The sequence below is a fragment of the Eschrichtius robustus genome, chromosome 18 (assembly GCF_028021215.1).
Source record: "Eschrichtius robustus isolate mEscRob2 chromosome 18, mEscRob2.pri, whole genome shotgun sequence".
Classification (NCBI taxonomy): domain Eukaryota; kingdom Metazoa; phylum Chordata; class Mammalia; order Artiodactyla; family Eschrichtiidae; genus Eschrichtius; species Eschrichtius robustus.
This window is the reverse complement of record NC_090841.1, coordinates 9,708,054-9,722,920: the sequence shown is the minus strand read 5'-3', so window position 1 is coordinate 9,722,920 and position 14,867 is coordinate 9,708,054. Positions and strand designations below refer to the sequence as shown.

General features: G+C 37.3%; 1 protein-coding gene and 1 pseudogene across 5 annotated transcripts in view; one reads left to right on the top strand and one right to left on the bottom strand.

The window, feature by feature from the left end:
* PDS5B (PDS5 cohesin associated factor B) overlaps positions 1–14,867 on the bottom strand; it is a 193,716-nt gene that overhangs the window by 151,886 nt on the left and 26,963 nt on the right. The gene's annotated exons all lie outside the window — the stretch shown is intronic.
* On the top strand, positions 9,408–10,152 carry LOC137752095 (small ribosomal subunit protein eS6-like; annotated as a pseudogene).

Sequence of the window (14,867 nt, the reverse complement as noted above, 5' to 3'; positions counted from 1 at the left end):
TAGAATGGCAATAACCAAGAAGAGACAACAAGTGCTGGCAAAGATGTGGTGAAAAGGGAACTCTTATAAATTGTTGATGGGAATGTAAATTGGTCCAAGCACTATGGAAAACAACATGGTTGTTCAATAAAAACAACATGGCTGTTCCTCAAAAAAAAAAAAAAAAAATAGATCTACCATACAATCCAGCAATTACACTTCTGAGTATATACTCAAAGGAAATGAAAACAGGATTTTGACAAAATTCACGCACTTTCATGTTTATCACAGTATTATTCACAATAATAATATATTATTATTATTAAATAATAAAGGATATTACAAAACCCCAAAGGTCATCAATGGATAAATGGATAAAATAGAGGTGGTATATATACACAAAGGAATATTATTCAACCATGAGAAAGGAGGTTATCCCGCCACTGCAACAACATGGATGGAACGTGAGCACATTATGCTAAGTGAGGTAAATCAGAGAAAGACATGTTATCACTTATAAGTGGAATCCAAAAAGTTAAACCTATAAAAAACACAGTAACATGGTGGTTGCCAGGGGATGCATGGGGTAGAAAGAATGGGGGATAAGACTAATGGTGTTCAGGGGTACAAACTTGTAACAAGTAGTAAATAAGCCATAGAGATCTATGCACAGCATAATAAATATAGACAATAATGTTGTACTATAATTATGTAATGTGATTAGTACCACTACTTCAACAATCATATTACAGTATATAAGTGTATCAAAGTAATATGCTGTACACCTCGGACTTACACAATGTTACATGTCAAATTGCTTCAATTAAAAGAAACTTCAATAAAAAAAAAAGAAAAAGAAATGGATTGTGGTAAAATGAAAACAAATCTTTAAAAAGAAATATAAGCAAGCAAAGAAAAGGGAAAGGTTGGGCACAGAACAGAAAATGGAAACTACAAGAAAAAGAAAAGTGGGTACCTACATTATTATCAGACCAAACAGATTTTAAAACATAAAAAGTTATAAGACATCATCATAAAGAAGTCATCACAAAATAATTAAAATAGTGAAATCACCAGGAAGGTAATTTTACATTTATATGAACTATTAAATGACATTAAAATACAGCAAAAATTGATAAAACCACAGGGATAAACTGACATATCCATGAACGGAGTACAAACAGTTTTAACACCTTTTCCACTACTGACAGATTATACGCTAGGAAAATTAACAAAGATATAGAAAACTTAAATAAGATAATTAACAAGCTTGACTTGTTGGTCATTCATAGAACCCTGCACCCTTACACATTCTTCTCAAGCACAATATATAACACTTAGAAAAATTAAGGACAATCTAGTATACAACAAATTCAAAAGAATCCAAATCTCACTGACCACATTTTTCTGACTAAAATGTCATCAACCAGTAGAAAACAAAAAGATAAATATGTCCATGTGTTAGGAAATGTAAAAACACACAAATAATAATAACACAGATGTAAGAAAAAATAGATACAAAACTTGTAGTAATTAGGGAAAGTAGTATAGAAAGGAAAATTGAGAGCCTTTTATATTTATACTGAAAAGAAAAAAAGGGTTAAAATAAAGAAGTTAAGCATGAAACCTAAGGAGCCAGGAAAAGAAAATAAGAATAAAACAAAAATGAACCCAAAGAATAGAGAAAAAAAATAATAAAGAGCAGAAGTTAATTAGGAGAATACACCTAAACAGCCAAAAATTGGCTAATTTCTGATAAGGCTGATCAAGAATAGAAATTTTTAAAATTAACATTAGGAATAAAAAAAGAATGTAAATACAGACATTAGTATGGGTATTAAAAGCATGATAAAGAATACTTTTTAAGCCAAGGATTGGCAAACTTTTTCTTAAAAGACTAGACAATAAATGCTTTTGGCTTATGGCTCATACCTTCTTTCCTAACTCCACACTTACAGCACTAAAGCAATCACAGACAATATGAATGAGTGTGGCTGTATTCCAATAAAACTTTATTTACAAAAAGAGGCAGGCAGCTCGTGGGCAATAGTTTGCTGAACCCCTACTTTATGCCAATAAATCTGGTAACTCAGGTGATATAATTTCCTAGAAAAACAACATAAATAACAAAACCTTATTCTAGAAGAAATTTAAAAATCTAAATAGACCAGTAATCATTAAAGAAACTGAAAATTGAAATCTTCTCACAAACGAAACATCAGGCTTAATGAGCTGTTTCAAATTTTCAAAGAACAGAATGGTTCCATCTTATACAAAAGCTTCCAGAAAACAGACACAAAGAGAATATTTTCCATCTTTCTGTGAAACTAATAAAACCCTGACATGAAAATCAAAAAATACTACAAAGACTCATAAGCAAACATACATACATGGATTAACCACATAACTCCAGCAACGTATCTTAAAAGACAGCTATATCACAGCACTGCTCAACAGAACTTCCTGCAATGAAAACGTTCCATAATTTGCACTGTCCAATATCATAGCCACTAGCTACAATTAACACTTGAAATGTGGTTGGTATGCCTAAGAAACTGGATTTTAATTTTGCTTAATTCTCATTAAAATTAAACTGCCACATGGGGCTAGTGGCTTCTATATTGGACAGTGTAGCTATCTTATGACCAACTTGGGTTTATCCTAATAATGCAAGGTTGGTTTATAACCAGAAAAATCTATCAACATGATCTACCACATCAACACACTGAAGGAAGAAAGAAAACTATCTCAACACCTGCAGAAATCAATGCCCATTTGCTAAAAATACAAGAAAAGAAAATATGCTTACCTAAATAAAGCTTATCTACCAAAAACCAACAACAAACATCATTCTTAATGGTGAAACGTATCAAGTATTCCCTCTAAAGCCAAAAAATAATAATAATTCCACTACCACTACTGCTCTTTAATATTTACCAGAAGATTCTAGCTAGTACACTAAGAAAAGGAAATCAGTGTATAAGGATTAGAAACTACAGTCTCATTATTTGCAAGTGATATAATTTGCTATGTAGAAACTGATAAACAGCAAAATATTGGAAAACAAAAAGCTTAATAAGGTAGGCAGATTAGTATGCAAAAATCTACTGCATTTCCATACACCAGTCAAAGCAACTGAAAATGTAAATTAAAATAAAAAAAAAAAAAATATTTCAAGGTACATTTTAAAGATTTAACCAAACATGTTTAAGACCTATATGATGAAAACTGTAACACCTTACTAAAAAACATTATATAAAATCTAAATGCTTACAAAGATATACTATGTTCATATCATAAAGATGGCAATTCTCCCCCAAAGTATCTTATAAATAAATAAGTCAACAGAGCACCTGAAAGACCTTAGTACCAGATTTTAAAATTATTCAGATGTGCAAAAAGCTAAAACACACATGAAAAATGAAGTGGGGAGGAATTTGCCCTAACAGAAAGCGTAAGTTATTACAGTGAGGATAGACATATAGATCATGGAACAGAAATGAGTCTAAAAACAGACCTACACACATATGGTAACTTGATTGTGATAGAGTTAGTTTTGCAGATCAATGCAGAAAAGATGGACTCTTTAACAAAGGAATCTGAATATTCATAAAGGAAAAAATGGATTTCAATCCCTATCCCACTACTGATGAGGAAAAAAAAAAAAAAGGATCCCCAGTGAAATGAAATGAAAGACAAAGGTTTAAAACAAGAGACATTTTTTATTATCCAAGTCTGGAAAGATTTCTTAAACCAAACTAAATATAAATTTTTTAAAAACCATGAAATTAAAAATTGATAACCTTTACTACATTAAAATTAATACCTCAATATGGGGGAAGGTATTTATAACTCAACTTTTTTTTAAAGTTAGTAACCAGAATATACAAAGAACACGTACAAATAGGGAAGAAAAACACAACCAAACAGGAAAAAAGCGTCAATATCAGGTGCATTACAAAACACGAATAAGTATCCATTAAACATTTGACAAGTTGTCCCCTCTCTCCTTTGTAATGAGAAAAATAAAAATTAAGACCACAATAAGGAAGGATTTTACACACAATGAACTAGCAAAACTTGAAACAGGTAATAACACCATTATTAAACCAGATGCTAGCAAGGGAAATGAAACTGCCACAGTTGGTTTAAACTACTCTTATTTAACCCTTGTGGTTCACTAGGGACCAGCCTCCTCCCAAGCACATGTAACAAACCTGAGCTCCATTTGCAAGAAAGAAGCTAACCACACTGTTTGCCACATTGGTCCCTTCCTTTCAGATATTTGTATCTCTTACTTATCTCATATTTTCACACTGTCAAGATACCCAAAACAATGTGGGTATGTGCCTGCCTCCCCTACAACCATTACAACCCTCTTTGATAATGTAGCTGCAATGAATTTAGGGTAGCAGTAATATCTAACTCCATTAAATAGGCCCTAACTGGCCAAGATAATCAGAATAACTCCATCTCCCTAGAGAATAAATACATGGTTTTCAGTAAAACAGATTTAAACTGATGGGGATATGGCAATTCTCCAAGCCAGAGGTACTGATACACAGGTGGTTCGACCATAGATCAGGAATTTGTTTTAGCTGAGACAAATAATAAATATGCACATGATTTCACTTCTCACTAGTGTACAATCTCTGTCTTGCAAACGAGTTCTCAGCAAAGACTGTCAACATCAGAGAATCTATTAATGAATGAATTATATTGACAGGCAAAAGAAAGAAAAAAACACAAGATCATCTAAATTAAACTACTCCCTATTCCTGATTTATATAAATCTCTCTCAGAACAAATCAGGAAAAGAGGAGAGATTCTTTAATATAATGAACAGTACCTTTCAGAAGTAAAGAGCAAATAATTAAACTTAGTTACAAAACACTAGAGCATTTCCACTTAGACAAGTGCAAGATAAGAGTGCTCACAGGGACCTCCCTGGTGGTGCAGTGGTTAAGAATCCGTCTGCCAATGCAGGCGACAAGGGTTCGAGCCCTGGTCCAGGAAGATCCCACATGCTGCGGAGCAACTAAGCCCTTGGGCGCCACTACTACTGAGCCCTCGCGCCACAACCACTGAAGCCCGCGCGCCTAGAGCCCGTGCTCCGCAACAAGAGAAGCCACCGCAATGAAAAGCCCGCACACCACAATGAAGAGTAGCCCCCGCTCGCCGCAACTAGAGAAAGCCCACACGAAGCAACAAAGACCCAACACAGCCAAAAATAAATGAATAAATAAATTAAAAAAAAAAAAAAGAGTGCTCACAGTATCCATTTGGATTCGTGAAGTGTCAAGGAACAAAATTTCCTAGTCCAACTACATTCAACAACAAAAAGAGTTTATTGTCTTGGGGAAATAAATAGTAATCCCAAAGTAGAGAAGGCTTTCGGTATGGTTCCATTATTGCTCTTGACTCTAATTCTATCCCAGTTCCTTGACTCTGTCTTCTCCACATGCCAGTTTGAACTCCAAGATACCAGGCAATGGCAACATGGGCTACATTTTTTTTTTAATATATTTACATGCAGAGACGAGTGTAACAGAAAAGTATGTAAAATTACATGTCCTACAACAGTAAAGTTAAGCAATTTTTGGTATAAACATACAAAACTACAAGTGATGATGCAATTTATGTGCTGACCCAGATCAAAGTCCAAAATACATCATTAAATTGAAAAGGCAAAACAATACATACAGCATGACCTCCATTTGTGTTTTTAAAACGTAAAATTTTTTTAAATAAAAAAAGTAATTGCCAGTTCTAACTTAGCACTTGGAAATATTTCTAGAACTCAAGATGTAACTACTAAGGAAGTCTTTGGCTGCAGGCAAGAACATTATGAAAATAGTATTTTGAAAACAAAAGTCTACTTCTAGATTGCCAAATTATTGTATTAACTACATAGTAAATGAAAGAATAAAACTAACATTCATTGAGCATCTATTTGCCAGAAACTACATAAATTACTTTTACGTATTCAATACTTGGTGTTACTCATCTTTCCAGCAACCCTGAAATATATGAGGTTCATGCTAAGAAAGAATTAATAGAAGCAACATGTCCATAGCCCACAGGTCATAACTCTTGTAATTGACAAAGCTGGAATTCAATTCCAAATTTAATTCCAACAGAATATTATTCAGCCATTAAATGAAAGAAGGAAATCCTGCCATTTGCGACAACACAGATGGAACTGGAGGGCATTATGCTAAGTGAAATAAGTCAGAGAGAGAAAGACAAATACTGTATGATCTCACTTATATGTGGAATCTAAACCAAACAAAAAACTGAATTCACAGATAGAGGGAACAAATTACATTGGTGGCTGCCAGAGCTGGAGGGTGAGGTGGGCAAAATGGGTGAACGTGGTCAAAAAGTACAAACTTCCAGTTATAAAATAAGTCATGGGGATGTAAGTGCAGCATGGTGACTATAATTAATAATACTGCATTGTATATTTGAAATTTGCTAAGAGAATAAATCTTAAAAAGTTCCTTCCATAAAAAAATAAATGTGTAACTAGGTGTGGTGATGGATGTTAACTATAACTAGACTTATTGTGGTAATCATTTCACAATATATACAAATACCAAATCATTACGTTGTACACCTGAAACTAATATGGTATATGTCAATCATATCTCAATTTTTAAAACTTTTTTTAAAGATTTTTTTGATGTGGACCATTTTTAAAGTCTTTATTGCATTTGTTACAATATTGCTTCTGTTTTATGTTTTGCTTTTTTGGCCACGAGGCATGTGGGATCCTAGCTCCCTGACCAGGGACTGGACCTGCACCCCTGCACTGTAAGGCCAAGTCCCAACCACTGGACCGCCAGGGAAGTCTCAACTTTTTAAACATTTTAACTTTACTAAATAGCCCTTATCTTCCATTAATTCCCCGTATATTTAACTTTCCACAGTTTGCCACCCTTAGAAACTCAATGTCCTTTTCCTTCGCCTTGTCACTTCTCTAAAAATGCATTGTTCTTTTGTCAGTCTAATACGTAGGGTCCCAGCCAATGAATTTAGGATGGATAGAGGAAACAGATTTTTTCCTCCCATACAAGAAATTAGCAAAAGACAGATTTTTACTAATGTATGTATGTATAGGAGTTCACAGAAAAATGTGACTCAAGGAGACATTTAAAATCTGAGCCTTATATAGCATCTTAATAGGGGAAGGGCATTGATAGGAAAACAAATGACTATTTGAAAAGATAAATGGGCCCTGACAAGAACAAATGGGAGACAGGGAAGTTCTGTGACTATGTCTGTTTATGTGTGATGTGGAGACTTCTCATCTCCAGTAACAAGAGTCAATCTTCCCTGGCTGCTCCAGGAAGGGTATTTATGACAATTGAGTTCTTTGGGGAAGCTATGCTTTTAGGCAGATAAGAGAATTCAGGAACTCAAATGCCTTCTCAAAATATTTTTTATGCCATGATAGCTTATTCTGGATCCCTTTAGGTGTCAAGACTATAGCAATGCAGGACAGAGACTGGGCTCAACTCTGAATACAACAAGGATAAGAGGGAATTAATAACAAAAACAAAAAAAGTTCGCGCTTCAAAGGGTAACATCAAGAAAGCATAACAGGGCTTCCCTGGTAGTGCAGTGGTTGAGAGTCTGCCTGCCAATGCAGGGGACACGGGTTCGAGCCCTGGTCTGGGAAGATCCCACATGCCGCGGAGCAACTGGGCCCGTGAGCCACAATTGCTGAGCCTGCGCGTCTGGGGCCTGTGCTCCGAAACAAGAGAGGCCGCGATGATGAGGGGCCCGCGCACCACGATGAAGAGTGGCCCCCGCCTGCCACAACTGGAGGAAGCCCCCGCACAGAGACGAAGACCCAGCACAGCCATAGATAGATAAATAAATAAATAAATACATAAATAAACCCAAAGTTAAAAAAAAAAAAAAGAACAAAATATAATTTAAAGAGAAAAAAAAAAAAGAAAACGTAACAGCTACCAACAGAATGGGAGAAAATTTATGTAAATCATATACATAAATGTATCTGCTAAGGGGCTTGTATCTAGAGTACACAAAGAACTATCACAACTCAATTTTAAAATGGACAAAGGATCTGAACAGTTTTCCAAAGATACACAAGTTGTTAATACACACATGAAAAATTGCTCAACATCATTAACCATCAGGAAATACATATCAAAACCACAATGAGATACCAGCTCACACCCACTAGGATGGCTATAATCAAAAAGACAGACAATAACAAGTGTGGGCAAGGATGTAGAGAAATTAAAACCTTCATACACCGATGGTAGGAATGTAAAACGGTGCTGTAGCTTTGGCTTTTCCTCAAACAGTTAAACCAAGTTAACATATGATCCAGCAGAAATAAAAACATGTCTGCACATAAACTTTTACACGAATGCTCATTATAGTATTACTCATAATAGCTAAAGTGGAAACAACCCAAATGCCCATCAACTAATGAATGGATAAAATATAGTCTAGCCATGTAATGGAATATCTGGCAATAACAAGAAATGAAGTACTGACATATACCACAACACAGATGAACTTCGACAACATTAAGTTAAAGACACCAATTACAAGGGACCAAATATTAAATGATTCCACTAATATGAAATGTACAGAATAGGCAGATCTATAGAGTCAGAAAGCAGATTAGTGGTTGCAGAGGGGAGGGGAAGGGAGATGAGACGTTAGGGGGTGTTGGCTAAAAGGTGTGGGTTTCTTTGCGGGGTAATGAAATGTTCTAAAATTGACTGTGGTAACAGATGCACGACTCTGTAAATATACTAAACCACTGAGCTGTACACTAAATTAGTGAACTGTATTGTATGTGAATTATATCCAAAAAAGGATGTTTAAAAACACCAATGAGATAAAAGCTATAATAAATCATATACCAATCCAGGCAAAGAATCAGGAGTCTGAAAGTATGTAGTAGGGATAAGGAAACCTTCCCTGAAAAATCACACTTGAGCTAAATCTTTAAAAAGATGCGCAAAGTGTGCCAACAGAACAAACATACACAGAGGATTTCACATGAAATTAAAAGCACACGCAGATGCACAGACATGCAAGAGAATATAACAGTCCTGGATAATTTCACACAGCAGAAATCAGAAATTCTGTTGCAAAGTAACTAAAGATTCTGCTGGAGAGGGAAGCAGAGACAGATTCATCAAGAGCCCTGAACGCTCAACTTTATTTTTTCTTGCAAGCAATGTGAAGTTAACATTTTAACCAAACGAATAAAATGATCAAATGTTCTTTACATAAACTATTTTGACAGTCCCTGGAAGATGGACTGGGAAAAGGTAAGAATGGAGTTAAGAGACTGACTAGGAGGCTTCTAAACTAATTTAAGAAAAAAATGATGAGCTCTTTTTTGCAGCACCTCGGAGCTGGTCAGCTGCTTCAGGATGAAACTGAATATCTCTTTCCCAGCCACTAGATGCCAGAAACTCACTGAAGTGGACAATGAATGCAAACTTTGTACCTTTTATGAGAAGTGTATGGCCACAGAAGTTGCTGCTAATGCTCTGGGTAAAGAATGGAAGTGTTATGTGGTCGAAATCATTGGTGGGAACGACAAACAAGGTTTCCCATGAATCAGGGTGTCTCCATGGCCGTGTCCATCTGCTACTAAGGGGCAGTCCTGTTACAGACCAAGGAAGACTGGAGAAAGAAAGTGCAAATCTGTTCAGGGTTGCATTGTGGACACCAGTCCAAGTGTTTTCAACTTGGTCATTATTTAAAAAAAAAAAAAAAAAAAGGGAGAGAAGGATATTCCTGAAGTCACTGACACTACTGCGCCTCGTCGACTCGGGACCAAAATCGCTAAAATTCGCAAACTTTTCAGTCTCTCTAGAGAAGATCATGTCCACCAGTGTGTTGTGAGAAAGCCCCTAAACAAAGAGGGTAAGTAACCTAGGACCAAGGCACACAAGATTCAGTGTTTGTTATTCCACGTGTTCTGCAACACAAACATCAGCATATTGCTCTGAAGGAACAGTGTGCCAAGAAAAATAAAGAAAGGCTGCAGAATATGCTAAACTTTTGGCCAAGAGAATGAAGGAGGCCAAAGAAAAATGCCAGGAAGAGACTACCAAGAGAGGGAGGCTGTCCTCTCTGAAAGCTTCTACCTCTGAATCCAGTCAAAAATAAGATGTTCTAAGAGTAACAAATAAATAAGGTCAGATAAAAAAAAAAAAAAATGAGAAGAATCTGCACTAAACCAAAAGCAATAAGCATAAAGGAGAAGAGTGTGAGAGATAACAGAAATAGTAAATTTATTAACTAACTGGAGAGAGAAGAAAAACCAATTAAGGAATGAAAATCAGGAGTGAGGTCAAACTTCACATGTTGATTTGAGAGTAACCAACATTAAACAGAAGCCACAGAAATGAATGACATTGTGCAAGAAAAGCTCAGGAAGGAGATGGAGAAAAAAAAAAGACAAAGTACCGTGGAATAGTTTTTCCTCAAATTGAAATGTCCCCATATAACCAATTCACATCAGTAAAATCCATAATTACTATATTAGGAAACTAACCATAAAGATTAATACTACTTCATGAAAAAATCAGATGGCTCTAAAAAGAAAAGGGTGATTAACTTCAGCCTCATTTAATATTTTCAATAAGAAAGGTTTTTCTTATTTGCAACAAGAAAGGTTTTTCAGCATAGGGTAATAAGAAGAAGAAAAGGAATAACATATAGAGTACCCACCTAGCCTGTGCTCGTAGTTCTAAACAATGTATATTAATTCATTTAATCCTCACCAACAATGGTGGGAGGTAAGCAATCTCCTTTCCTAGAAAGTGAGGCACAAAGAGGTTAAGTAATGTGCCCAAGGCTGAAAGGCTAGTAAGGTCTGGGACAAGGACTCTAACAGTTCCAGAGGCCCCATGTTTTACCACTGTACTGGCTGTCAAAGGCCAGTATTAGGTTTTCAAAGCAAAAACAAAAAACCTTGGTTCAACGTTGGGTCTACCACCAACCTTGGCATATTGGTAACTTAAGCAATTCAGTCTGTCTCCTCAGCTATAAGAAGGAAATAATGACAGCATCACAGGATTATTATGAGTATTTTAGTCATGAATATAGAACACCTAATCATTGTAAGTAATAATAATAAACATTTACTGAGCACATATTGGCATATATTAAGGCACTACCACAGACACTTTACACAGTTTATTTTACCTAATCTTCAAAATTGTCTCAAAAAGAATCGTTACTCTCCTAGCCATTTTTACAGGTTAGGAAACAGATTCAAAGGGATGAATAGACTTGTGCAGCATCATGTTGTATGGTAAAATGCTTATACAATCGCCCCAATTCTCCACCCCTCCTAGTAGCCATACCCCTAGCAATGAGACACTGCAGCTCCTCCCATCAAGAGGTAGAGCTCATTTTCCCACATCTTGAATCTTGTCTGGCCTCATGACTTGCCTTGAACCAACAGAACGTGGCAGAAGTGATGTTGTGACAGTTCCAAGTGTAGACCTCAAGAGACCTTGCTTGTTTCTACTGCCTCTCTAAGAATCCTGCCACCACCATGTGAAGAAGCCCAGACTTGCCTGATAAATGATGAGAGACATGTGCCTCAGTCACCCTCCATCATCCAGCAGAGAGCCAGCCAACAGCCAGAAATGTGAGAAGCCACCATAGACCAGCCAGCTTCCAGACAATCTGCCAGGTGACCACCGATGTTATGAGCTATCCTAGATGAAATCTGCCAAATCTAGCCCAGGTGATCAGAACCATCCATGTGATCTACAGATTCATGAGTAATAACGCACACTCATTTTAAGCCACTGAAATGCGGGGGGGTGGGGGTGGGGTTGTTAAAGAGCCGTAGTTAACAGAAAGTCATGGTAAGCAGAACAGCTGGAATTTAAAGCCAGGTGGTCTGACTCCAGGCTCACCCTCTTTCCAGTTTCAGAGTAGACATGACAAGCAATGCTACTGCAGTATTTTCATTTGTGAAAATGATGTCACTTATATTCACTGTTCTTTATTCTTTAAAATTAATTTATAAAAGCTCAAAATAGTAAATGTAATTCTCATTTCCTCCTTTAGGTAAACAAAAAATCCAAGAAGTATATCAGATCTAGATTCAAAACTTGGGACTCTCCTGGCGGTCCACTGGTTAAGACTCCACGCTTCCAATGCAGGGGGCGTAGGTTCGATTCCTGGTCGGGGAACTAAGATCCCACATGCCGTACGGCCAAAAAACAAACAAAAAAACACATAGATTCAAACTCAACTGCTACCAACCTACCAACCATCTGCACATTATTAAATATGGGATAATAAAAAAGAAAAAACTATACGCACGTTCTGAATATATTTACACTTCTTTCAAAATAAATATTTCATATAGGGTATCCTACTAACTCCCCAAGTACTGTGAAATATACCTGTATTAATTTGTATTAACTCATTCTCACTCTAAACAGATTTCCTTTGTTTCCCAATTCACTGACACACACAACACACCACATCACTTACCCACCCATATCCATCTATGCCCATATAGTTCCTTTGGAAGATCTTAGTTTCCACCAAGGGATGCAGAAACGATTCCATTAAACTGTAAGTTGACAGTGCCACCCAGCCACTTTGGGTTATTCGTGCCAATGAATCAACAGACAAAGAAGGGGGTTACAGAACCGACTAGGGTTCTGATCTCAACAATCAAGGGGAAGTCAGGTTGCTACCACACAAGAGGGGCTAACAGAAAGTATGTCTGGAATGCAGGAGTTCCTCTGGGAGGCCACTTAGTATTTCCATGTACTGTGATTAAAGTCAGTGGAAACAATCCAGGCAGGACTGCTAATGACCCAGACCCTTAAGGAATGAAGATTTAGGTCACCCCATCAGGCAAGAAACCACAACCAGCTGAGGTACTGCCAAGAACAGAGGGACTGTGGAATGACAACAGAAGATAATTATAGACAGCAACTACAACCACATGACTAGTTGCAGAAATGAAAATTCTAATGAGTATTTCTTCCTCTTATGATATAAAAAATTTGTATATATATTAACCAACTTACTTCTTACCCCACTTTCTACATCCATCTGATAGTAGCTAATCTCATATCTCCATATTTAAGTTACAGGATATTAAGTAGAAAATGTGACATAGGTAGAAAAAAAATTAACCCACCTATGGATAAAGGGATTTTGTATCCTCTCTTAAGGAGAGCATTTGTATGTTATCAGGTGAACAAAGGACAGATGCATTATGTTCACCAAAAGTATACTTTTGTAATTGTCTTTACTTATAAGGTAAATATGATAAAAACAAGTGTGCACTGGTGCCGTGGTGACAAGTGATGGTCTGTGATGGCTTTTTACCTTAGCCAGGTTGCAACTACATTTTCCCAAACACCATTCATTCCCTGCATGGTTGTGGGTTAGGGTTGGCCTCAAAAAGAAAAAAAAAAATTCCCATGAGATTAGAAGACAAAAGTGAAGCAGCTGCCAGGTTCAGAATGTCAATCTAAGGTCAGGTGTTACCGCAGTCCTCACACAGTGTCATAGATTTTTGGGCTCATTGGCATGGGGCAGCAATTGAGCCTACAGCTCTTCCAGCTCCTGTCAGATCTCCACCTTTGCTTTTCCAAATAATACTGGGGCAGGTTTGTGTGCAGCTCCATGGTGCGGTGTGCCACACCTACTGCAGATTACCTACATCATCAAGGTTGAAGGTTACCTACATCATCAAGGTTGCAGGTGTGGAAGCAGTGAGAGCCATGAAAGTTCAAGTTTGGGCTCATAGGTTCTAACTCATTTCTAAAAGTTCCAAATATTCTTTGCAGGTTCCAGTCTAACCTTCCTCTCCCCCCGTTCATGTCCATGTTCCCTTCCCAACTACTAGCCCTGCTAACTTCAAGCCTAGAAGCAGATTCAGGTGTGTATAGCTAGTTCCTACAATTGGGAAAACCAAAAAACCAATCACAACAATAATCTTACTTCTCTAATCAAACGCTAACTGACAAAGACAGAAATGTTATTTAGAGTTAGACTACTATAAAAAGGGCTAAAGGTATCCACATGCCTCTTATCTACTTCTTAAAACACTGAATTAAAGATAAAAAACTCAGGGGCTTCCCTGGTGGCGCAGTGGTTAAGAATCCAACTGCCAATGCAGGAGACACGGGTTCGAGCCCTAGTCCGGGAAAATCCCACATGCTGCGGAGCAACTAAGCCCATGTGTCACAACTACTGAGCCTGCGCTCTAGAGCCTTTGAGCCACAGCTACTGAAGCCCGCGCACCTAGAGCCTGTGCTCCGCAACAAGAGAAGCCACCGCCATGAGAAGTCTGCACACTGCAACGAAAAGTAGTGCCCACTCGCCACAACTAGAAAAAGCCTGCGCACAGCAATGAAGACCCCACTGCAGCCAAAAATAAATAAGTTTATACAAGAAAAAAAGATAAAAAGTCAAACAGCACATATTGGGGTTATAATATACCTCATTTACCTTCCATCAGCAAAAATACTTAAGGATTTACCTAAAGTATGTTAGGTTTGAACGCACTTACTTTCTAAATTTATTTATTTTTATTTATTTATTTTTGCCTGCATTGGGTCTTCGTTACTGTGCCCGGGCTTCCTCTGGTTGCAGTGAGTGGGGGCTACGTTGCGGTGTGCAGGCTTCTCATTGCGGTGGCTTCTCATATTGCAGAGCAGGGGCTCTAGGCGCACAGGCTTCAGTACTTGTGGCACGTGGGCTAAGTAGTTGTGGCTCGCAGGCTCTAGAGCACAGGCTCAGTAGTTGTGGCACACGGCCTTACTTGCTCCACGGCATGCGGGATCTTCCTGGACCAGGGCTCGAACCCATGTCCCCTGCACTGGCAGGTGGAT